The sequence below is a fragment of the Dendrobates tinctorius genome, unplaced genomic scaffold (assembly GCF_039654945.1).
Source record: "Dendrobates tinctorius isolate UK_male_01 unplaced genomic scaffold, ASM3965494v1 ptg000064l, whole genome shotgun sequence".
Lineage (NCBI taxonomy): Eukaryota > Metazoa > Chordata > Amphibia > Anura > Dendrobatidae > Dendrobates > Dendrobates tinctorius.
Genome location: NW_027361732.1, coordinates 31,834,311 through 31,861,958, shown reverse-complemented (window position 1 = coordinate 31,861,958; position 27,648 = coordinate 31,834,311).

Sequence of the window (27,648 nt, the reverse complement as noted above, 5' to 3'; positions counted from 1 at the left end):
GAATGCAGCATGTGGCAGCAGGTGGTGAATATTAATTAACCCCCTGCCATGCTCCGGTAGGTGTACCCTCTTCCCAGCACTAATTCAGCATTGGAACTTCATTTTAGGCTGTTGGCAGGGGGCGTGGCTAAAGGGGCAGGGCATCGTGGAGGAAGGGGGGCCCAGGCCCCTTCAAAACTTTGCTATGGGGCAAGGGCCAAGCTACTTATGTCCCTGCATGTGAATGTATGCTACCATTATGCAAAGAAGATTCCAGCCATTCAGACAAGGGGCTAAAATCCTGCACTAACACCTGCACCTAAATCCATAGAGCTAAATAGAGATTTTGGTGTAGAATTATCTACACCAGAATAGCTGTAGATCTACAGTTGTGGACAATCCACAGAGGTTAGGAGACGTGTTAATGAATCCTTAAGGTCCATTCACGTGCACTAAGTAGTTGCAGCAGACAATTTGCAGCTAATTTATAGCAGAAAATTCTACACTAAAACTGACATCTTGTGATGCGGGTTTGATGTGACAACCTTGTCCTCTGGCTGTAATTGACAATGGCTGGATACCTGCAAATCATGGTTGGTGGACAAGGTTACCACTCTACTTATGAACATGGCAGACCACTGTATCTCAAAGGCAGGACTTCTACTTTGAAGCTGAGCAGAGAATCAGACTGTAACAAAACAAGTGAGGCATAGTTGGAATCAGTAGGCCTCACCCTACATTACACTATCCTCAAAGTTTCCCTTTATTGCAAAAAAAAATCACATAGTATTCTATATCTGCACTTTGTAATAGATAATTTTTCACATTTGTGCAATATAAACTTTGCAATAATTCTGTACAATGGAAATGTTAAATGCTTACCAGAGTCATGCAGAAGGAACTGCTGCTGTATACCATTAATATTGATCCCCTGGAACTCCTGGGAAATAACAAGTTGATTAAGGGTTTGGGGCAACCTTGGAATATTGCCAAGTTGCCTTGATAATCGTATTGTTCTCTTCAGTGTTGCTTTCCTTGGGAGAAGTGCTACAACATTAGAATGGGCTCCTGAAATGACTTCTGTGAGAATCTGTTGTGGTGTCTCCTGTGTTGTCCTTGCCCTGGTGAGCGCCTCATTGACAAATCTGATTGCTTCAGGTCTTGCTGCTTGCGCTGCGTGGTTGTGGTGATTGGTTGCTTTCACCACTTCACCAGATGCTTCATTGGTCCAAGCACATCCCTTGCAAGTCGACCGTTTTTCACAGACCCAGATGGAATGGACATCGTCAGCCGTTCATTTGGAAAATACGTAAATGTGATTCTCATAGAACAACTTCTTCTTCCCACGTTTGGATCGAACTGAATTCATACTTGTAGAAAGTGAATTGCTTTGGAAGCTGACTGATGTTTTGTGCTAGTAAACCTCTCTCTTTGTAGAGATTTTAGACACTGCTATATTCTGATGTAAAGATGGAATAAAAGCTAGTCTAATGTTACTTGCAGGACACCTGACATTAAAATTGTTACATCTGCAGCAAAACTTGCAATAAAGCAGGTCAGTGCTGGGTCTGGCAAAAGTTCACAAAATATTTTGATTTTAGAGTGGTTTACATTCCCCACCTAAATCAGGCCTCATTCACACTACATTTTTTGAATCTATTTATTTTTTTCGTGTTATGTTTTTGTAACACAAAAAAGTTTTAGAAACGTTTTGGAAAATGTCTTGCTAAAATTGCGGGCAAAATGCTCTGACACTATAATGCAATCAGTTGTGAAGTTTACAGATGGAAACAGTTGATTTAATAATAATAATAATAATAATAATAAATGTTATTTTTATAGCGCCGACATATTCCGCAGCACTTTACATTTCAGAGGGGATTTGTACAGACAATAGACATTACAGCATAACAATAATCACATACAGTAGATTATAACAAATACCAAGAGGAGTGAGGGCCCTGCTCGCAAGCTTACAGTCTATGAGGAAAGAGGTAGACACGAAAGGTGGGTGGTAACAGTTGCCCTGATTGTATGGACCAGCCATAATGTTAAGTGTGTAACAGTACAGACACAGAGGGCTAATGGATGCATAAAGCATGTGGGAACATGATGCTGGGAACCTGGTTATGGTAAAACTTTTGGCTCTGCCACACAGGGATAGGTTAGGTTAATGTGTTGAGGCAATAGGCCAGTCTGAATAAATGCGTTTTCAGGACACGCTTAAAATTGTGGGGATTGGGGACTAATCGTATTGACCTGGGAAGTGCATTCCAAAGAATTGGCGCGGCATGTGTAAAGTCTTGGAGACGGGAGTGGGAGGTTCTGACTATTGAGGATACTAACCTCAGGTCATCAGCAGAACGGAGGGCGCGGGTAGGGTGGTATACTGAAACAAGGGAGGAGATGTAGGGTGGTGCTGAGCCATGGAGGGCTTTGTGGGTGAGGGTAATAAGTTTATACTGAATTCTGGAGTGGATGGGTAGCCAGTGTAATGACTGGCACAAGGTAGAGGCATCGGTGTAACGATTGGTGAGGAATATGATCCTGGCTGCAGCATTCAAGACAGATTGGAGAGGGGAGAGTTTTGTAAGAGGGAGACCGATTAGAAGAGAGTTACAATAGTCGAGACGAGAATGAATAAGAGAAACAGTAAGAGTTTTTGCAGAGTCAAAAGTAAGAAAAGGTCGAATTCTAGAAATGTTTTTGAGGTGCAGATGACAAGAGCGAGCCAGTGATCGAATGTGGGGGGCAAAGGAAAGCTCGGAATCAAGTATGACCCCAAGACAGCGGGCATGTTGCTGGGGAGTAATAGTGGAACCACAGACGGAAATGGCAATGTCGGGTGTAGGTACATTAGTAGCGGGAGGAAACACAAGGAGTTCAGTCTTTGACAGGTTCAGTTTCAGGTATAGTGAGGACATGATATTAGACACAGCGTTTAGACAATCGCCAGTGTTTTCTAGAAAGGCTGGCGTGATGTCAGGAGAAGAAGCGTATAATTGGGTGTCATCAGCATAGAGATGGTACTGGAAACCAAATCCACTGATTGTTTGACCAATAGGGGCAGTGTACAAGGAGAAGAGGAGGGGGCCTAGAACCGATCCTTGAGGAACCCCAACAGTAAGGGGAAGGTGAGAGGAGGAGGAACCGGCAAAAGAAACAGTAAAGGAGCGGTCGGAGAGATAGGAGGAGAACCAGGAGAGAACGGTGTCCTTGAGGCCAATGGAATGGAGCATAGTGAGGAGGAGCTGATGATCCACAGTGTCGAATGCTGCAGAGAGATCCAAGAGTATTAGCATGGAGTAATGACCATTTGATTTAGCTGTTAGCAGATCATTAGAGACTTTAGTGAGGGCAGTTTCAGTGGAGTGTAAAGAGCGGAAACCGGATTGGAGAGGGTCGAGAACAGAGTTTTCTGAGAGATAGCGGATAAGACGGGAGTGGACCAGGTGTTCCAGGAGTTTAGAGATGAAGGGAAGATTAGAGACAGGTCTATAGTTAGCGGCACAGTTTTGGTCGAGGGATGGTTTTTTAAGTAGTGGATGTATGATGGCATGCTTAAATGAGGAGGGAAAAATACCAGAAGAGAGAGAGAGGTTAAATATTTTAGTTAGGTGAGGGGTGACAGCAGGGGAAAGGGACTGGAGGAGATGTGACGGAAATGGGTCACTGGTGCAAGTAGTTGGGCGAGAAGATGCAAGGAGCCTGCTTACTTCTTCTTCTGTGACTGGTTCAAAATCAGAGAGTGAGTTAGATGCAGTGGGGGAGGGAGGACAGTGCATGGTATGAGGGGATTTGGAGATAATTTCCTGTCGGATCTGGTCAATTTTTTCTTTGAAGTAATTGGCCAGATCGTCAGCTCGGAGCTCCGTGGTTGGGGCCTGTACTCTTGGATTGAGTAGAGAATGAAAAGTGTCAAAGAGACGTTTCGGGTTATTGGACAGTGAGATGATGAGGGTGTTGAAATAGGTTTGTTTGGAGAGGTGAAGGGCAGTGTTGTATGTTCTAAGCATAAACTTAAAATGGATGAAATCTTCGTGTAGATTGGATTTTCTCCACAGACGTTCGGCGCACCTGGAGCACCGCTGCAGGAAACGTGTTTGCACCGTGTGCCAGGGTTGTCGCCGTCTGCGTTGTGGTGTTCTATTTATAGGGGGTGCAAATTCATCCAGGGCAGTTTGAAGTGTTTCATTGTAATGCTTCAATGCAGAATCAGGACATGAGAGGGAGGAGATAGGGGCCAATGAAGACTGCAAGTTCTTCAGAAGTTTCTGGGTGTTAATGGCCTGTATGTTTCTATAAGTCTGGACAGTGGGGGTGACCTGAGCAGCCTGGCAGTTCTTTATAGAGAATGAAAGAAGATTGTGGTCAGAGAGCGGGAGAGGGGAGTTTGCAAAATCATCCACTGCACAAAGCCGAGAGAAGACCAAGTCGAGGGAGTTTCCGTCTTCATGCGTTGGAGAATTAGTAAGCTGCGAAAGGCCAAATGAGGAGGTTAGAGATAAAAGGTGAGTAGCAGATGGGGAGAGGGGAAGAGCAATGGGGATGTTGAAATCTCCCATGATGAGGGTAGGGATGTCACAGGAGAGAAAATGTGGAAGCCAAGTGGCAAAATGATCCAGGAACTGATGGGAGGGGCCGGGAGGACGATACACCACCGCCACTCGCATGGAGAAGGGGGTGTAGAGTCTGACGGCATGGACCTCAAAAGAAGGGAAGACAAGTGAGGGTACTTGAGGGATAACCTGAAAGGTACATTTTGGTGATAGGAGCAGACCAACACCTCCACCAGCTCTATTGTCTGATCTTGGGGTATGAGAGAAGTGTAGCCCCCCGTATGAAAGAGCAGCAGCAGCGGTAGTATCTGACTGCTGGATCCAGGTTTCAGTAAGAGCCAGAAGGTTAAGAGAATTAGAAAGGAAGAAGTCATGAATGAAGGAGAGTTTGTTACACACTGAGCGAGAATTCCAAAGTGCACAATTAAGAGAGACAGATGGCATGCAGGGAATATTAATAAGATTAGAGGGGTTTCTGAGTGTAGCAGTGGGGGGGTTTGACTTTCTATAACATGGGGGACCAGGGTTGGGAGCAATGTCTCCTGCAACTAGGAGAAGGAGGATAGAAAGAGTGAGCAGATGGTTAAGTGATTTGTGAGAGCGTCTCTGGTGTTGAATGGTGGGACTGGCTGGATCTGTGCAATTTAACAATGTGAAAAGAGCATGAGTGCTATACATAGGAGAGGAAAGAAGCGAGGGGCCAATATGGATGGAGTGTGGAGAGTTAATGCCAGGGCGGTGGATGTGTGTGAATGCAGCGGCCAGGATAAAAATTACACAAATGCATATGGTATATATTTGTTGTACTCCAAATGTACAGAGAGTAGATGTATATAAATGTCTTACCTGTCTCCTGCCCTGTCTAACTGCCATGTTATAACTGCCAGAAGTACTTTGATACATGTACTTAGGTTACATGTGCATAAATGCCACCCCTGCATAAATGCTCCCCCTAGCTAGGTCTGAATATATAGGAGGTTAAGGCTAAGTTTTTTTTTTTTTTTTTTTGTGGCTCTCTCTGCTCGTTAATCAATCACACTAAATTGAGACACCAGGACCCAATAAAATGTTGTGGTCAAATAAACACATGTCCAGCACTACATGGATCATAAAGCACTTTGAAAAGTTTCTTGACCTCACAACATAAGGGGACAAGCAGAGTAAGTTGAAAAAACTATATACCAGATATAAGCTTGCAGAGTTGAAAACACATAGATAGCATTCAGGATTAACTGCTTGCTGACATTGAATGGAGACACAGGAGTGGATTCAGAGCAGAGATTGGAAAAGCTGGTTACCAGATATAAGCTTGCAGAGTTGAAAACACATAGAACACATTGAAACACATTGATTTAACCTGTCACAAAAGTGCAGCACTCTGTACAGTACTTTTGTGACATGTGGATTGATGACGGACGGGAATTCATGAACCACAAGGACAAACTGGCGAAACATCTAAACACAAAATTCTGGGGGCAAAACAGGGTACAAACATCCGGGGGCAAACTTCCGGGGGTGAATTGCTGGGGTCGAACCATCCGGGGGCGAACTGCTTGGGGCGAAACATCTGGGGGTGAACTGCTGGGGGTGAAGCATCCGTGGGCGAACTGCTGTTGGCAAAACATCCGGGGGCGATATGTGTGGGGGTGAAATGTGCAGGGGCGAACTAATCTGGGGGCCAAATGCTGGGGATGAAATGTGTGGGGGTGAAATGTACCCGGGGGTGAACTGCTGGGGGTGAACTGCTGGGGGCGAACTGCTGGGGGCGAAACATCCAAATCCCGTACATCACTACGTCGATCTTGTGTTGCCAACCATAAGTAATCTATAAAATGCAGGAATTCGACACAAAATGATTGGTTTATTAGATACAAGAACTGTGTATAGATGAAATATTGACGTTTTGGTCTCACCGTCCTTCATCAGATATACACTTTTGGCATTAAGATGAATCCATCAATCTGCGGCAATAGTGAGTGTAGTTGTGACATCCATCGACAGAAGAAATATGCCTGTGCCTGAATTACAGTTACATTGCATTGTGTCAGTATCAACACAATTCTTATATGGGTCAATCCCATGGTAGAGTTGGCAGTCGTCAATAGCTAAATGTCTTGTTACTTTCTTTTTTGTAGACTACTACAAGCATGCAGATAAAGATGGCACAATTACATCACTGCTCTGCTCCTCATGCACCAGCTCATTGTTTTAACAAGTCAGAAGTGAACATGGAGGCTGTGGTGGATGGAGAATCATGATTAAGTTAGTATAAGCCTTTTTTAATATATTTATTGGTCTTATAAGTTCTTAAAGGGAACCTTATTACTTTTTAAGTGGGGTATTATTTGTTTTCACTGGAGAAATCAGGGGTCATTTGAGATTTTTAAGGGGGGACTCAGGGCATTATTACTCTTTAAGGGTGGCACTTGAGTAATTACGGTAGTATGCAAAAATGAGGATAAATTACCATATATAAATGCCCAATAGTTCCAACGTACGTTTTGCCAGGTGGCTTTCTCAAGGAGTGTGAAAGAATGGTATAAGGAAGGGGTATATATGTCGACTCAGCCAATTACAGAGAGTATGTTGAAAATAAAAATAAGTGTATGATAGGATGAACCAAACCTTGATCACACCTATCATATCTGCACATAGGATGGGAATGCACCCATCACTTTTTGTTCTAATTACTGGTCTCCATTTCCCCTGATAATTTGAAAAATGAAATGCGCCTGGAGCAATCTGGGTCATTTCTGAGGCTGTGTGCCCACAATGCGATTTTTAAGCGTTTTTGCTGCGATTTTTGGCTCGAAAACGCTGCGAAAACATTTTAAAAACTCGTACAGAACGCACCCCATGCATTCCTATGGCATTCCGCACATGCTGTGCTAATGCTGCGCTTTTTTCCGCGGCGGAATCACATCGCGGAAAAAAACTCAGCATGCTCATTCTTTTTTGCAGAATCGCAAAGAATTGCCGCAATTCCTCACCCATAGGAATGCATGAGAACCGCTTACTTCCCGCATGTGGCTATGCCCACGAGGCGCGAAGTTAATCGTCTCATGTGTGGTTGGTACCCATGGTGTGGAGGAGAGGAGACTGTCCTTCAGGCCCTAGGGTACCATACCCCTAAAAAAAAAGAATAAAAAATAAAAAATCGGGGTATATTTACCTTCCGGCGTCACGCGCAGCCTTCCCGGGCCTCAGCGTTCCCAGTAATGCCTTGCGGCAAGGTCCTGTGATGACGTAGTCTCGCGTTACTCTAGCGGTCTCGTGAGATCGCTATCGCAATGCGAGACCCACAGGTCTTGCAAGGCATCGCTGGGAACGGGAGCGTCGCTGAGACTGCGCGGGACGTCGGAAGGTAAATATACCCCGATTTTTTTATTTTTTTATCATTTTTAACATTCTATCTTTTACTATTGATGCCACATAGGCAGCCTCAATAGTAAAAAGCTGCTCACGCTTGTCAAACACTATGTTTGACGAGTGTGACCAACCTGTCAATCACTTTCCAAGCGATGCTTCAAATCGCTTGGAAAGTGCTTGAATATTGCACGCGAAAATCACGACAAAATCGCGAACATAATCGTGGTAAAATCGCGCGATTTCTGGGAAGGAGTCTGGTTTTGAGTGTCCTGATTAAAACGCAACGTGGGCACATAGCCTTATACAGATCCCATGGAATCCTCTGTGGTTGGTTAATGTGTGTCAGAATATTTGACTTCTCCCCCTCCCTTTGGACAACTAGGGTCCTCTTTTGCATATGGAACACAATCTGGTCCAACCTATGAATGCAATCGGATGAGATTGTTCCATTATATTCAGTATTCCTGTATATCAAACTACATTTGTATTTTTCTAAATAAAGCATATTGTGCAAGAAAAACTTATTAGTTTTTGGTATACTGTTATTTTGGATCATATTATATAGGTACACATGTATATATGTATGGACTCATAAGGGGACTTTTCACCTATTTCTATTACATATCTCCTTTTCTTGTGCAGAAGGACTGTTTCCTCCTAGATATACACTATTCATGTGATGACCTCTATGTGATTTATGTTATGATTGTTTGTTCTGTATTGCCACTTGTCTCATCAGACTGAGGGCCTCACATTTTAAAGATTCATTTTAAAGGCTAATTTTTAATATTTTTTTCATACTTCTACCTTGCATTTATCTTACATAGAAAAACAAAGCCGTGAAGTGAAGAACATGCATAGTGCAAGAAAACAGTTTCTGCTTATCTCCTTTTTTCACAGTGCACTTTATTTGGGTTACAGTTTCATTTTGATGCACAGAATTTTCTTTACATGTGGACTTGCGTTTAAAAGTTCATACATTTAATTTAATACATAACCATGTATGCCCATTTTAAATGCTTATATTTTTTATTCTTAGTATGTTTTTCACTTTGCACTTTATATGAGCTATGGAATAGATTGTATTTTTTTATATAGGTAGCGAAATGTATATAAGTATAGATAATGGGATCACTTGTGTTTGCATATATCTTGGTCCTTACAAAGTGCAGCTGTGTTCCCTTTTTTGTATGCTATGCAGTCAGTGCATCTTTCACTTGTTCACACTATATGGAGGTGCTAGTCGGGTTTTTTGTTGTTTTTTTCAGTTTGCCATTGGAGGTTGTGACTGTCTGCTCTCTGACTCTGCACTCCTCCCATCAGCCCAAGGGTGCTTTTAATTAGTGTTGGTTCCTACCTGCCCACTTAAAATTGTAGGTTTATTACCCGAGAGAGGCATGTTTGCCCATTTAAATTGTAGGCTTATAGCCCAAGAGAGGCATGTTTAGAATGATAGGACCCATCAGAGAAGTGTCACCTTGCCGTGGTTGATGGGCACACAATTCATGAGCTAAGAACCTTCATTTTTTGAAAATACTTTTTTCCTTAGTAAATTTTATTTAGCAAGAATAAAGACAATATAGTCAGCACAACTCTTCATCTGTGAACATGAAGTCCTTGTAACTATTGCTCATTGTCGCTGCAGTGACTCTGAGAGATGGAACTTTAATGTAATTGTTTATGACACTGAAAGAAAGAAAAAATATTAAAACAGAATAGCGTCCTGTTGCCACATCTATATCTTTCTGTGCCTTAATAACTTGTTCATTATTCATAACAAAATGTTGTCCTCAAATGTTAATAGCATTTTAAACAAATGAGATGATTTGATAAGATTAGTTTCTTGAGTAAAATTCTAACATTAATAAATGTTTAACCGCGTTTTTGTTTACTTTTACCTAATAGGTCATATTAATTAGAATGAAGTGTTTTTCTGTATTATCTCTTGTTTTCTCATTAAGTCTCAGATCAAAATATGGAATGAATCGTTCCAGGCAACTTCAGAATTAGAAGCAATTAAAAATAAGATGACACTCGTGTTAATAAGAATAAAAAGTCTGCCACAAGATCTTAATCCATATCTTCTCAATGCAATGTCTTTAACATTTCCTATTAGAAGTGGATTCACTGTTTTATGACAAAAATGTAAATTGGATTTAATTTAAGCTCATTGCAAAGAACAAAGGACAGAATGTTTCTTGTTTTAGTTAGTGACACTTTCTGAAAGTATGCGTCACTTTTTACGATGGAACAAAAATTTCAAGTGTTCTTTGTAGCGAGCAATGTGTTTTGGTTATCACTTGGCTTGACCACTTTTGTTAAAATATTAAAAAATCAATGTAATACTGCAGTTACCTTTATTTCCAGCATATGATACGATACGATGCACTTTATTGATCCCAAGGGAAATTATAGTATCACAGCAGCGTTACAACAGCATTACAAACAAAACATTACAAACAGCATTACTACATTACAAACAGCATTACATAGAGTAATTACTAGACACAGATCTTCCATATGATTAACCACAATACGTAACAAACAAGGTACACCAATCTCTGATGATCATTTCCATTAGTGCACCAGCCCTAGGTCATAGCCATCTTTCACCCTTAGTGAATTGTTATACATCCCCATAGCAGTAGGCACAAACGATTTCCTGAATTTCTCCTTCTTGCACCTAAGTCGGATTAGACGGCTGCTGAATGTGCTCTTCTGATTCAAGAACAGCTCGCATAGTGGGTGTGTAATATTGTTCATTATAGCCCTACACTTCTTCTGTATCCTATCTTCCACTACCTCCTCAAAAGAGTCAAGATGGAGGCCAACAGTCGCGCTTGCCTTCTTGATAACTTTGAGCTTATTAGCTTCAGCTACTCGCACACTACTGCCCCAGTGAATGAGAGCAAAAAAGATGGCGCTTGCTACCACGACTGGTAGAACATTTCCAGCATTTTACTGCACACATTGAATGACCTGTGCTTCCGCAGAAAGTACAGTCTGCTCATTCCCTTCTTTTAAACCTTCTCCGTATGACACCTCCAATTGAGTTCACTGTCAAGCAAGGTGGACCCATAAATATTTGTAGCTCTCAACCATCTCCACCTCCTGGCCAGTAATAGTGATCGGTAAGTAATCATCCTTTTTCCTTCTTTAACTGACCACCAGCTCCTTGGTTTTCTTCACATTTAGTTCTAGACATTTAGTCTGGCACCAATCCACAAAGTCAGAAACCACCCTTCTATATTCCTCCTCCCCCCCGGTCCCCCATAATGCCCCCTACAATCACTGAGTTATGTTCATATGCTAAAAGAACTAATAAACACTTCTCCAAAGAAACTTATGTTTACCTTTTGAATTATAGCTCTTCAAAACATAATACTATATACTGTGGAGCTTATTTATCAAAGCTTTTGGGCAAACAAAAGCTTTGAAAAATTGCAATTTTTTATTTGCTCAACAAATTGTAATTTTCAGTGTTTTAACGTCATTCTTGCACCAGCTCTGATAAAGTGATCAGAGCTGTGGTGAGATTAAGGCATGATGAGGTAAATTTATGATGAGCAGCGGCATTCTGTAAGCTACAAATCATACTCTGGCATGACTTGGCATAAGAATTGTGGCAAGGTGCACACATAGGCGCACGCTTCTAAGCACATCTTAATAAATCAGGAGCATCTGGAAAACAGGAACAATATATCTTTGTACTGTGTTAGCCAGTAGATAGGAAAATATTGCAATTTAAGAGTCATATACCTGATGAAGAGACCTGAGTAGTCTCAAAAGCTTGCTATTTATTACTATCTCTTCAGTTAGCCTTTAAAATATATCAACCATTGAGGGCTCTCATACTTTATTATTTTTCACTTTGCTAAATTTTAAGGCTAGGGCTTCACAGTGATGCATAGTTTTCACTAATAGTAGTAAAATTGCAGCTAAATTCTATATTTCATGCGCAATAAAGAAAACATGGAGCTATCACAAACTTATTACAAGGTGACTTTAACCCCTTCACCCCCAAGGGTGGTTTGCACGTTCATGACCGGGCCAATTTTTACAATTCTGACCACTGTACCTTTATGAGGTCATAACTCTGGAACGCTTCCATGGATCCCGGTGATTCTGACATTGTTTTCTCATGACATATTGTACTTCATGTTAGTGGTAAAATTTCATTCAAATAACTTGCGTTTATTTGTGAGAAAAACAGAAATTTGGCGAAAATTTTGAAAATTTCGCAATTTTCCAACTTTGAATTTTTATGCCCTTAAATCACAGAGATACGGCACACAAAAAACTTGATAACTAACATTTCCCACATGTTTACTTTACATCAGCACAATTTTGGAACCAAAATTTTTTTTTGTTAGGAAGTTATAAGGGTTAAAAGTTGACCAGCGATTTCTCATTTTTACAACACCATTTTATTTTTAGGACCACATCACATTTGAAGCCACTTTGAGGGGTCTATATGATAGAAAATACCCAAAAGTGACACCATTCTAAAAACTGCACCCCTTAAGGTGCTCAAAACCACATTCAAGAAGTTTATTAACCCTTTAGGTGCGTCACAGGAATTTTTTTGAATATTTAAAAAAAAATGAACATCTAACTTTTTTTCATAAAAAAAATACTTCAGGTTCAATTTTTTTTATTTTACCAAGGGTAACAGGAGAAATTGAACTGCAAAAGTTATTGTGCAATTTGTCCTGAGTACGCAGATACCTGATATGTGGGGGGGGAATGACTGTTTAAGCGCATGGCAGAGCTCAGAATGGAAGGAGCGCCGTTTGACTTTTTCAATGCAAAATTGGCTGGAATTCAGATTGGACGCCATGTCACGTTTGGAGAGTCCCTGATGTACCTAAACAGTGGAAACCCCCTACAAGTGACCCCATTTTGGAAACTAGACCCCCCAAGGAACTTATCTAGATATGTGGTGAGAACTTTGAACCCACAAGGGCTTTACAGAAGTTTATAACGTACAGCTGTACAATTAAAAAATCATATTTTTTCCACAAAAATGATCTTTTCACCCCAATTTTTATTTTCCCAAGGGTAACAGGACCCTAAAAGTTATTGTGCAATTTGTCCTGAGTACGCTGATACCCCACATGTGGGGGTAAACCACTACTTGGGCGCATGGCAGAGCTCGGAAGGGAAGCAGCGCCATTTGACGTTTTTGGCTGGAATTGAGATCGGACACGATGTCGCGTTTGGAAAACCCCTGATGTACCAAAACAGTGGAAACCCCCCACAAATGACACCATTTTGGAAACTAGACCACCTAAGGAACTTATCTAGATGTGTGGTGAGAACTTTGAACCCCTATGGGCTTCACAGAAGTTTATAACATAAAGCCATACAATTAAAAAATCATATTTTTTCCACAAAAATGATCTTTTCACCCTCAATTCTTATTTTTCCAAGGGTAACAGGACCCTAAAAGTTATTTTGCAATTTGTCCCGAGTACGCTGATACCCCACATGTGGGTGTAAACCACTATTTGGGCGCATGGCAGAGCTCGGAAGGGAAGCAGCGCCATTTGACGTTTTGGGCTGGAATTGAGATCGGACACCATGTCGCGTTTGGAAAACTCCTGATGTACCAAAACAGTGGAACCCCCCAAAAGTTGTTGTCCAATTTGTCCTGAGTATGCTGATACCCCATATGTGGGAGAAAACTACTGTATGGGCACACGTCGGGGCTCGGAAGGGAAGTAGTGACATTTTGGAATGCAGACTTTGATGGAATGGTCTGCGGGTGTCATGTTGCCTTTGGAGAGCCCCTAATGTACCTAAACAGTGGAAACCCCCCACAAATGACACCATTTTGTATACTAGACCCTCCAAGGAACTTATCTAGATGTGTGGTGAGCACTTTGAACCCCCAAGTGCTTCACAGAAGTTTACAACGCCCGGGCGTGAAAATAAAAAATTCGTATTTTTTCCACAAACATGATCTTTTAGTCACCATTTTTTTATTTGCCCAAGGGTACCAGGAGAAATTGGACCCCAAAAGTTGTTGTCCAATTTGTCCTGAATATGCTGATACCCCATATGTGGGAGAAAACTACTGTATGGGCACACGTCGGGGCTCGGAAGGGAAGTAGTGACGTTTTGGAATGCAGACTTTGATGGAATGGTCTGCGGGTGTCATGTTGCCTTTGGAGAGCCCCTAATGTACCTAAACAGTGGAAACCCCCCACAAATGACACCATTTTGTATACTAGACCCCCCAAGGAACTTATCTAGATGTGTGGTGAGCACTTTGAACCCCCCAGTGCTTCACAGAAGTTTACAACGCCCGGGCGTGAAAATAAAAAATTCGTATTTTTTCCACAAACATGATCTTTTAGTCACCATTTTTTTATTTGCCCAAGGGTACCAGGAGAAATTGGACCCCAAAAGTTGTTGTCCAATTTGTCCTGAGTATGCTGATACCCCATATGTGGGAGAAAACTACTGTATGGGCACACGTCGGGGCTCGGAAGGGAAGTAGTGACGTTTTGAATGCAGACTTTGATGGAATGGTCTGCGGGTGTCATGTTGCCTTTGGAGAGCCCCTAATCTACCTAAACAGTGGAAACCCCCCACAAATGACCCCATTTTGAAAACTGGACCCACTAAGGAACGTATCTAGATGTGAGGTGAGCACTTTGAACCCCCAAGGGCTTCACAGAAGTTTATAATGCCAGGGCATGAAAATAAAAAAATCGTATTTTTTCCACAAACATGATCAATTAGTCTCCAATTTTTTCATTTTCCCAAGGGTAACAGGAGAAATTGGACCCCAAAAGTTGTTGTCCAATTTGTCCTGAGTACGCTGACACCCCATATGTGGGAGAAAACTGCTGTATGGAGACACGTCGGGGCTCGGAAGGGAAGCAGTGACGTTTTGGAATGCAGACTTTGATGGAATGGTCTGCGGGTGTCATGTGCGTTTGGAGAGCCCCTGATGTACCTAAACTATTGAAATTCCCCACAAGTGACCCCATTTTGGACACTAGACCCCCCACGGAACTTATCTAGATGTGTGGTGAGCAGTTTGAACCCCCAAGTGCTTCACAGAAGTTTATAACACTCGGACGTGAAAATAAAAAAATCATTTTTTTCCACAAAAATGATATTTTTGCCCCCAATTTTTTATTTTCCTAAGGGTAACAGGAGAAATTGGACCCCAAAAATTGTTTTGCAATTTGTCCTGAGTAGGCTGATACCCTACATGTGGGGGTAAAACACTGTTTGGGCGCATAGCAGAGCTTGGAAGGGAAGGAGCACCATTTGACTTTTTCAACTCAGAATTGGCTGGAATTGAGATCAGACGCCATGTTGCATTTGGAGAGCCCCTGATGTGCCCAAACAGTGGAAACCCCCAATTCTAACTCCAACCCGAACCCCAACACGCCCCTAACCCTAACCCTAGTCCTAACCCTAGCCCTAACCCTAACCCTAGCCCTAACCCTAACCCTAGCCCTAACCCTAACCCTACCCCAACACACCCCTAGCCCTAACCCTAGCCCTAACCCTAATGGAAAAATGGAAATAAATACATTTTTTTTATTTTATTATTTTTCCCTAACTAAGGGGGTGATAACGGGGGGTTTGATTTACTATTTATGGCGGTTTTTATGTTTGGCGGCTGTCGCACGCTAAAAGACTCTTTTTATTGTAAAAATAGTTTTTGCCTCACCACATATTGAGAGCTATAATTTTTCCGTATTTTCACCCACCGAGTCATGTGAGGTCTTATTTTTTGCGGGACGAGTTGACATTTTTATTGGTACCATTTTCGGGCACGTGAAATTTTTTGATCGCTTTTTATTCCGATTTTTGGGACGCAGAATGAACAAAAACCAGCGTTTCATGAATTTCTTTTGGGGGGGGTGCGTTGACACCGTTCTGCGTGCGGTAAAATTGATAAAGCAGTTTTATTCTTCGGGTCAGTACGGTTACAGCGATACCTCATTTAGGTCATTTTTTATGTTTTTGTCAGTTTTATGCAATGAAAACTATTTTATATAAAAAATAATTATTTTTGCATCACTTTATTCAGCGAGCTATAACTTTTTTATTTTTTCGCTGATGATGCTGTGTGGTGGCTCGTTTTTTGTGGGACAAGATGACATTTTCAGTGGTACCATGGATATTTATCTGCGTCTTTTTGATCGCGCGTTATTACACTTTTTGTTTGGCGGTATGATAATAAATCATTATTTTTTGCTTCGTTTTTTATTTTTATTTTTTAAGGGGTTCGCTAGAGGGGTTAACTAATGGGACAGTTTTTTAGGGCGGGTCGTTACGGACGCGGTGATACCTAATATGTGTACTTTTATTGTTTTTTTTTATTATTATTTTTAAAAAATGGATTTATTGGGGGAATATTTATTTTTTTTTTTCTAATTTATTTGGAGATTTTTTTTTTAATTATTTTTACACTTTTTTTATTTTTTTTTTTACTTTATTAAATAGTCCCAGGTGGGACATCACTGTCCTGTGACAGATCACTGATCTGTCACATCACAGATCACTGTGACAGATCAGCGATCTGACACAGGCAGTGCAGAAGGCTTCCTCATGCCTGCGCTTTGCAGGCACTGAGGAAGCCAGCTTCCGCAGGCCCCCGAAGGCCCCCGTCACCATCTTGGATTCGGGGGCCTGGAGGAAGGGAGTCCCCCGCAGCAGCGCTGCACATTGCGCTGCCGTGGGGGGCTCAGGGAAGCACGGAGGGAGCCCCCTCCCTGCCGATGCTTCCCTTTAACCCCCGGTACACCGCGATCATGTTTGATCGCGGTGTGCAAGGGGTTAACGTGTCGGGGGCGGTCCGTGACCGCCCCTGACACATTGTGCCGGGTGTCAGCTGTGATAATCAGCTGACACCCTGCCGCGATCAGCGGCGCTCATCACGTGGGCGCCGCTGATCGCGCCGACGTACTATCCCGTCCCCGGTCATACGGGCCCGGGTACCGTGGACGGGATAGTACGTCGGATGGCAGAAAGGGGTTAAAATAAAGTAGTTCCTTGTTTGGAATAGTTATGACAGGTAAGGCACAATGTAAGTGAATATCCAAGAAGAAAGAAGAAAATTCGGCACCACTGCCACCACCTTGATGTGCACTATAGTGCGGTACAAACTCACACATCGGGGCTGCATGCCAGCTACCCACAGAATGGGTGCTTAATCCAAAGAAAAACATGCATGGCTACGTTATATGAAAAAGAACAAAAGGGATGGCACTCACCATTCTGATGAAGTGAATTTATTTTCAGATAAAAAGCATGGGCTCGGGAGAGATGTGTGAACTGTGGACAACGGCCGTTTCACGCCAACTGCGCTTCAACGGGTCCTGGAGTCAGGTAACAGGAAGGTCGAACTAAATACACTCACAGGTGTGAACACTCCTCCTAGTTAATGACACCTACTCCCACTTAATAGAGTGAACAAAAATGTGAATATACATATAATACAATTAAAACACAATAACTAAATACAGAAAAACACCTAGACACTGTTGATATCATTATAATTTTTACAAGAGAACAGACATATCAATTTTTTCATTTAATCCTAGTGGTCCTGTGGAATTAGACTGCAGAATCCATCTGGCTTCTCTCTGTAAGAGAAGTCTGCGATGATTCCCTCCTTGCTGCGGTAAAAAAACTCTCTCTATTCCTGCAAACCGCATAGATTCTGGGTTGCCCCCATGCACTTCTTTTATGTGATCAATCAAGCGAGGAACCTCTTCTCCAGAGGGTATGGAGTAAAAATGCTCCCTAAATTGAACATATAATGGACGAATAGTTTTTCTTATATAAAAAAAAGCCACAAGGGCAAAAAATGACATATACAACAAATTATGTTTTACATGAAATGAAATTCCAAATCTCATGGTGAATGGTTCTGATTTTAAGGGATTTGCCTGTTAATTTAAAAGGACAAAAAGGGCAATTCTTGCATTTATAGTTACCTACAGGGCTATTTGAGCATAGCCAATTCTCACTGCCACTAATAAACCGATTATGGACCAATAGGTCCTTGAGATTAGTGCTGCGGCAACTAGCAAATAAGGGACCTCTCTTGATGATTTCCATTAAATCTTTATCTTTCTCAAGTAAATGCCAATTTTTCCTGATCAAAGTTCTGATATAATTGTCCATGGGACTGAATGTGAAGCAAAATGTGAACCTTTTTTCCCTAGTTTTTTAATAGAATTAACCTGGGTGGAACTCTGCTTTCCAACACGTGCCATTGCGGTATCAAGTACTGCACCAGGATACCCTCTTTCAATAAACCGTTTACGCAAATCATGCGCTTGCCTGTAAAAGCCCTCTTTTTTAGTGTTGAATGTGTTTATTCTTAGGAACTGCCCATAAGGTAGGACATTTTTTACATAATAGGGATGTGCACTCTCAAAATGCAATAAACTGTTTGCGGATGAAGGCTTACGGTAAATTTCAGTGTGAGTCGAACCTTCTATCCATAAATTAATATACAAAAATTCTAACTGTAAACCTCCAAATTTTTATGTAAATTTCATATTCATGAGATTTTCTCTATTTAAGAAATCAACAAATGATTGAAAAACCATTTCTGTCCCATCCCAGACTATGAAAATATCATCCACATAGCGAATGAACAATTTCATGTGTTTCAAGAAAGGATTTTGGGTGGAATATACGTACTTCTCTTCAAAGACTGCAAGAAACAGATTTGCAAATATACATGCGACTGGTGTCCCCATTGCGGTACCCTCTATTTGTTTAAACCAAGAATCACCAAATTTAAGCGCATTATGGGTTAGAATAAACATTAATCCTTCACAAATGAAGTTCACAGTTCCCGCACCCTTTCCCGTGCTGCTGACAATCTGCCTGATCGATTCAACCCCCATCCCATGTGAAATCCTAGTATACAGACTCTCAACGTCAATTGAGGCCAAATAGAAATTTTCTTGCCAAGCAAAATCCTTTATAATTTTTATAAAATCTTTCTAATCTTTGACATATGAAGGAATTTCTCTAAGTAGGGGACGTAATAGCTAATTGATTTACTGAGACAAGGGCTCTGTAAGCAACCCTATCCAAGAAACGATGGGGCGACCAGGAGGGCAAGCTAAACATTTATGTACCTTCGGAATATGGAACCAGTGGGCTTCCTTGGGAAGTCAGGTAACAATTTCTCCGCTTTTTGTTTAGACAAGATATTATTCTCAACATATTTACGTAAAAGGGATCGTAAATTTTCTTTGAACCTATTGGTGGGATCAAATTTCAGTGCAGTGTAGGTTTGAGTGTCCGATAGCTGTCTTTTTGCCTTAGTTAAATAAAATTCTCTTGTGAGGAGGACCACGTTGCCTCCTTTATCTGCTGGACAGACAATGATGTCTGACCAGCTCTGTATTTCTTTTATTGCATTTTTTTCTTTTAAAGACAAATTATGGGGAGACTGTTGATAAACTAATGCTTCCATGTCCTTAATGACCTGTGTCTCGAAGACGTCTACAATATTGCCAAGGGAAGTAGGTGGCATGAAAGTAGATTTACAACCTCCCATAAAAGGTTGGACTAAAATATCCTCATCTTTATTAAATTCCTCCTGTTGTGCATTAAGTTCTAATAATTGACCTTTATTCAAATGAGAGAAATGTGATTCATTCAATACATGGCTGGTTAAATTAATGACTGAATTTTCTGGCAACTGTGAAGGCGCTATGGTCTTCAAGAGACCTGTTTGCTCTTCTTTTGATTGCCACTGCTGGACCCTTTTCCTCCTACCCCCTCTACGCACCCTGTGCCTAAAGGGATCCCCGACATAGAAGTACATTGCGAAGTGTCTCTGTTGTCAGGTGGAACGGTGAATTCCTCATTAGCGCTGAAATTGGAGTCGGTTGTCAAATAGTCTTTCTTGCTGGTGTAATGAGATTTAGATTTTCCTTTAAAACTGCGTTCTTTAAAAAAATAGATTTTTATTCTGCAGCAATTTATTTTTGTTCCATGTAAAAATTTGACCAGTTTATCAACAGTCTCCCCCTAATTTGTCTTTAAAAGAAAAAAATGCAATAAAAGAAATACAGAGCTGGTCAGACATCATTGTCCATCCAGCGGACAAAGGAGGCAACGTGGTCCTCCTCACAAGAGAATTTTATTTAACTGAGGCAAAAAGACAGTTATTGGACACTCAAACCTACACTGCACTGAAATTTGATCCCACCAATAGGTTCAAAGAAAATTTACGGTCCCTTTTACATAAATATGTTGAGAATAATATCTTGTCTAAACAAAAAGCGGAGAAATTGTTACCTGACTTCCCAAGGAAGCCCACTGGTACCATATTCCGAAGCTACATAAATGTTTAGCTTGCCCTCCTGGTCACCCCATCGGTTCTGTGATAAGGTCTCTCACAGAGCCCTTGTCTCAGTATATCGATTGGCTATTACGTCCCCTACTTAGAAAAATTCCTTCATATGTCAAAGATTAGAAAGATTTTATAAAGTTATAAAGGATTTTGCTTGGCAAGAAAATTTCTATTTGGCCTCAATTGACGTTGAGAGTCTGTATACTAGGATTTCACATGGGATGGGGGTTGAATCGATCAGGCAGATTGTCAGCAGCACGGGAAAGGACGCGGGAACTGTGAACTTCATTTGTGAAGGATTAATGTTTATTCTAACTAGAGATGAGTGACTTTGCCTTTTTTCGGGTCGAGTCGGGTTTCATGAAACCTGACTTTCGCAAAAGTCGGGTCGAACGAAATCGTCCGACTATAGGGAAAAGTCGGAGGCCGACTGAAACACGAAACCCAATGCAAGTCAATGGGGAAGCAAAGTCGGCAGGGAGTGGAAGACAGTGAAAACACCAACAGTGCCCATTTCAATGCCAAAAACATCAATTCTTATAACTGAAGCTTGTCAACCTTAATTTACTTCCTAATAATAGTTACGCATTGAAAACTGGGGGTTATTAGGCTAACGTTGTAGGGGGGTTGGACTGGCTCCAGGTTTTCATGTGCCCTGGGCCAAAGAGTGTCAGTGTGCTCCTTTAACACATACCACAACTCATGATTCTCCGATACGCCACCGAAATATAGGTATAGTACAATGACACATACTTCACTGCTTACATGACATGACTGATCTATTTTAAATTGTACAATAGCTCAAAAACAGGACAGTATATTACTCCATACAGTGTTATGGCCACCACATTGTGCGCTATACAGAATACTGAGCCCCATATATTTCTCCATACCAAATAATTAGTCACATATAGTTTTCCATACAGTATATGATGAGCGCCACATAATGCTCCATATATAATGGGCCCCATTTGTAATGCTCCAGTGTATAATGGGCCCCTTAGATGCTGCTCCAGTGTCTGATCTGCCCCATTTACAATGCTCCAGTACATGATGGGCCTCGTGGATAATGCTCCAGTGTATGATGGGCCCTAATAGTGCTCAATATATAATGGGCCCCATTTGTAATGCTCCAGTGTATAATGTGCCCCTTAGATGCTGCTCCAGTGTCTGATCTGCCCCATTTACATTGCTCCAGTACATGATGGGCCTCATGGATGATGCTCCAGTGTATGATGGGCTCCAATAATGCTCCATATATAATGGGCCCCATTTGTAATGCTCCAGTGTATAATGGGCCCCTTAGATGCTGCTCCAGTGTCTGATCTGCCCCATTTACAATGCTCCAGTACATGATGGGCCTCATGGATGATGTTCCAGTGTATGATGGGCTCTAATAATGCTCCATATATAATGGGCCACATTTGTAATGCTCCAGTGTATAATGGGCCCCTTAAATGCTGCTCCAGTGTCTGATCTGCCCCATTTACATTGCTCCAGTACATGATGGGCCTCATGGATGATGCTCCAGTGTATGATGGGCTCCAATAATGCTCCATATATAATGGGCCCCATTTGTAATGCTCCAGTGTATAATGTGCCCCTTAGATGCTGCTCCAGTGTCTGATCTGTCCCATTTACAATGCTCCAGTACATGATGGGCTTCATGGATGATGCTCCAGTGTATCATGGGCCATAATAATGCTCCATATATAATGGGCCCCATTTGTAATGCTCCAGTGTATAATGGGCCCCTTAGATGCTGCTCCAGTGTGTGATCTGCCCCATTTACATTGCTCCAGTTCATGATGGGCCCTATTTTTAATTAACCCAGGCATGGTATGTGAACAGAGCTCCATGGAGTAATCTGAGGTGTGTGCTTCCACATCCTTCACTTTTGGTATGGATGAAGGACACAAGGAAAGGGGTTTCTCCTGACCAGAAGCCTGCAGTTACGACTCAGTGCTTGCATTTTTTACAGTCTATGGGACTTCCGGTATCGGAATAAGAAAAATCCTGTTTTTCCCTTGTACAGCCTCTCTGGGGTCTGTACGGGCCTTTCGGGGGGCTGTGCCGGCCTGCCAGGGGGTCTGTGCAGGCTTCGGTGGTCTGTGCCGGCCTGCCGGGGGGCTGTGCCGGCCTGCCAGGGGGGCTGTGCAGGCTCCGGTGGGCTGTGCCGGCCTGCCGGGGGGCTGTGCCGGCCTGCCGGTGGTCTGTGCACCCTGTGGGGGGCTGTGCCGGCCTGCCGGGGGGCTGTGCCGGCCTGCCGGGGGGCTGTGCTGATGTCCGGGGGTCTGTGCAAGCATCGTCCGATGGGACTACAAGTCCCATCTGGCGATGCCTGCTACCATGACAGTGATTGACACATTAGCCAATGATGGGACAGTAGTAGTCCCATCATCCGGCTAATGTGTTAAATGTTAAAAAAAAAAAAAATACTACATACATACTACATGCATGCTACATACATACTACATGCTACATACATACTACATACATACTACATAAATACTACATACATAACACATATATACTACATACATACTACATACATACTACATATATACTACATGCATGCTACATACATACTACATGCTACATACATACTACATATATACTACATACATACTACATACATACTACATACATACTACATGCATGCTACATACATACTACATGCTACATACATACTACATATATACTACATGCATGCTACATACATACTGCATGCTACATACATACTACATGCTACATACATACCACATATATACTACATACATACTACATGCATGCTACATGCTACATACATACCACATACATACTACATACATACTACATACATACTACATGCTACATACATACTGCATATATACTACATGCATGCTACATACATACTACATGCTACATACATACTACATATATACTACATGCATGCTACATACATACTACATGCTACATACATACTACATATATACTACATGCATGCTACATACATACTACATGCTACATACATACTACATATATACTACATGCATGCTACATACATACTACATACATACTACATGCTACATACATACCACATATATACTACATACATACTACATACAATACATTCATACAATACATACATAGACATACAGTACATATAACATAGAGTAACATACTTACCAATACTTGTCACATTGTTCCCCGAAGCCATTGTCTTTTACGGAATAAATATTAACATACTCTATGTTATATGTACTGTATGTCTATGTATGTATTGTATGAATGTATTGTATGTAGTATGTATGTAGTATATATGTGGTATGTATGTAGCATGTAGTATGTATGTAGTATGTATGTAGCATGCATGTAGCATGCAGTATGTATGTAGCATGCATGTAGTATATATGTAGTATGTATGTAGCATGTAGTATGTATGTAGCATGCATGTAGTATATATGTAGTATGTATGTAGCATGTAGTATGTATGTAGTATGTATGTAGTATGTATGTGGTATGTATGTAGCATGTAGCATGCATGTAGTATGTATGTAGTATATATGTGGTATGTATGTAGCATGTAGTATGTATGTAGCATGCAGTATGTATGTAGCATGCATGTAGTATATATGTAGTATGTATGTAGCATGTAGTATGTATGTAGTATGTATGTAGTATGTATGTGGTATGTATGTAGCATGTAGCATGCATGTAGTATGTATGTAGTATATATGTGGTATGTATGTAGCATGTAGTATGTATGTAGCATGCAGTATGTATGTAGCATGCATGTAGTATATATGTAGTATGTATGTAGTATATATGTAGTATGTATGTAGCATATATGTAGTATGTATGTAGCATGTAGTATGTATGTAGCATGTAGTATGTATGTAGCATGCATGTAGTATATATGTAGTATGTATGTAGTATATATGTAGTATGTATGTAGCATGTAGTATGTATGTAGCATGCATGTAGTATATATGTAGTATGTATGTAGCATGTAGTATGTATGTAGCATGCATGTAGTATGTATGTAGTATGTATGTAGTATATATGTAGTATGTATGTAGCATGTAGTATGTATGTAGCATGCATGTAGTATGTAGTATGTATGTAGCATGCATGTAGTATGTATGTAGTATGTATGTAGTATGTATGTAGTATATATGTAGAATGTATGTAGCATGTAGTATGTATGTAGCATGCATGTAGTATATATGTAGTATGTATGTAGTATGTATGTAGTATGTATGTAGTATGTATGTAGTATATATGTGTTATGTATGTAGTATGTATGTAGTATGTATGTAGTATGTATGTAGCATGTAGTATGTATGTAGCATGCATGTAGTATGTATGTAGTATTTTTTTTTTTTTTTTTTTTTTAACATTTAACACATTAGCCGGATGATGGGACTACTACTGTCCCATCATTGGCTAATGTGTCAATCACTGTCATGGTAGCAGGCATCGCCAGATGGGACTTGTAGTCCCATCGGACGATGCTTGCACAGACCCCCGGACATCAGCACAGCCCCCCGGCAGGCCGGCACAGCCCCCCGGCAGGCCGGCACAGCCCCCCACAGGGTGCACAAACCACCGGCAGGCCGGCACAGCCCCCCGGCAGGCCGGTACAGACCCCCACAGGGTGCACAGACCACCGGCAGGCCGGCACAGCCCCCTGGCAGGCCGGTACAGACCCCCACAGGGTGCACAGACCACCGGCAGGCCGGCACAGACCACCGGCAGGCCGGTACAGACCCCGGGCAGTCCACACAGCCCCCCGGCAGGCCGGCACAGCCCCCCTGCAGGCCGGCAGAGACCCCCGGAAGGCCCGAAATGACGGCGCATCATGATGCGCACACACCGCGCATCATGATGACGTCAGGCTGTCAATCAACTTTGAACTTCCGATTCCGATGCCGACTTCCGATATTGAAAAAATATCGGAAGTCGGTATCGGAATTCCGATACAGCAAGTATCGGCCGATACCCGATACTTGCGGTATCGGAATGCTCAACACTAGCAGTGGATGATTTTGCAAACTCCCCTCTCCTGCTCTCTGACAACAACCTTCTTTAATTCTCTATCAAGAACTGCCAGGCTGCTCAGGTCACCCCCACTGTCCATATTTATAGAAACATACAGGCCATTAACAGAAACTTTTGAAGAACTTGCAGTCTTCATTGGCCCCTATCTCCTCCCTCTCATGTCCTGATTCTGCATTGAAGCATTACAACGAAACACTTTAAAGTGCCCTGGATGAATTTGCACCTCCTATACATAGAACACCACAACACAGATGGTGACAACCCTGGCACACCCTGCAAACACGTTTCCTGCAGCGGTGCTCCAGGTGCGCCGAACGTCTGTGGAGAAAATCCAACCTACCCGAAGATTTCATCCATTATAAGTTTATGCTTCGAACATACAACACTGCCCTTCACCTCTCAAAACAAACCTACTTCAACACCCTCATCACCTCACTGTCCAATAACCCTAAACGTCTCTTTGACACTTTTCATTCTCTACTCAACCCAAGAGTACAGGCCCCAACCACAGAGTTTCGAGCTGACGATCTGGCCAATTACTTCAAAGAAAAAATTGACCAGATCCGACAGGAAATTATCTCCCAATCACCTCCCTCCCCCACTGCATCTAGCTCACTCTCTGATTTTGAACCAGTCACAGAAGAAGTAAGCAGGCTCCTTGCATCTACTCGCCCAACCACTTGCACCAGTGACCCATTTCCGTCACATCTACTCCAGCCCCTTTCCCCTGCTGTCACCCCTCACCTAACTAAAATATTTAACCTCTCTCTCTTCTAGTATCTTTCCCTACTCATTTAAGCATGCCGTCATACATCCACTACTTAAAAAACCATCCCTCGACAAAAATGTGCCGCTAACTATAGACCTATCTCTAATCTTCCCTTCATCTCTAAACTCCTGAAACGCCTGGTCCGCTCCCGTCTTATCCGCTATCTCTTCGACAACTCTCTTCTCGACCCTCTCCATCCGGTTTCCGCTCTTTACACTCTACTGAAACTGCCCTCACTAAAGTCTCTAATGCTCTACTAACAGCTAAATCAAATGGTCATTATTCCATGCTAATTCTCTTGGATCTCTCTGCAGCATTCGACACTGTGGATCATCAGCTCCTCCTCACTACACTCCATTCCATTGGTCTCAAGGACACCGTTCTCTCCTGGTTCTCCTCCTATCTCTCTGACGGCTCCTTTACTGTATCTTTTGCTGGCTCCTCCTCCTCTCAACTTCCCCTTACTGTTGGAGTTCTTCAAGGATCAGTCTTAGGCCCCCTCCTCTTCTCTTTGTATACTGCCCCTATTGGTCAAACAATCAGCAGATTTGGTTTCCAGTACCATCTCTATGCTGACAACACCCAATTATACGCTTCTTCTCCTGACATCACGCCAGCCTTTCTAGAAAACACAGGCGATTGTCTAAACGCTGTGTCTAACATCATGTCCTCACTATATCTGAAACTGAACCTGTCAAAGACTGAACTCCTTGTGTTTCCTCCAGCTACCAATGTACCTATACCGACATTGCCATTTCCGTGTGTAGTTCCACTATTACTCCCCAGCAACTTGCCCGCTGTCTTGGGGTCATACTTGACTCCGAGCTTTCCTTTGTTCCCCACATACGATCACTGGATCGCTCTTGTTATCTGCACCTCATAAACATTTCTAGAATTCGACCTTTTCTTACTTTTGACTCCGCAAAAACTCTTACTGTTTCTCTTATTCATTCTCGTCTCGACTATTGTAACTCTCTTCTAATCAGTCTCCCTCTTACCAAACTCTCCCCCCTCCAATCTGTCTTGAATGCTGCTGCCAGGATCATATTCCTCGCCAATCATTACATCGATGCCTCTACCTTATGCCAGTCATTACACTGGCTACCCATGCACTCCAGAATCCAGTACAAACTTATTACCCTCACCCACAAAGCTCTTCATGGCTCAGCACCACCCTACATCTCCTCCCTTGTTTCAGTATACCATCCTACCCGCGCCCTGCATTCTGCTGATAACCTGAGGTTAGCATCCTCAATAATCAGAACCTCCCACTCCCGTCTCCAAGACTATACATGTGCTGCGCCAATTCTTTGGAATGCACTTCCCAGGTCAATACGATTAGTCCCCAGTCCCCACAATTTTAAGCGTGCCCTGAAAACTCATTTATTCAGACTGGCCTACCGTCTCAACACATTAACCTAATCTATCCCTATGTGGCACAGCCAAAAGTTTTTACCATAACCAGTTTCCCCGCCTCATGTTCCCACATGCTTTATGCATCCATTAGCCCTCTGCATCTGTACTGTTACACACTTAACATTATGACTGGTCCATACAATCAGGGCAACTGT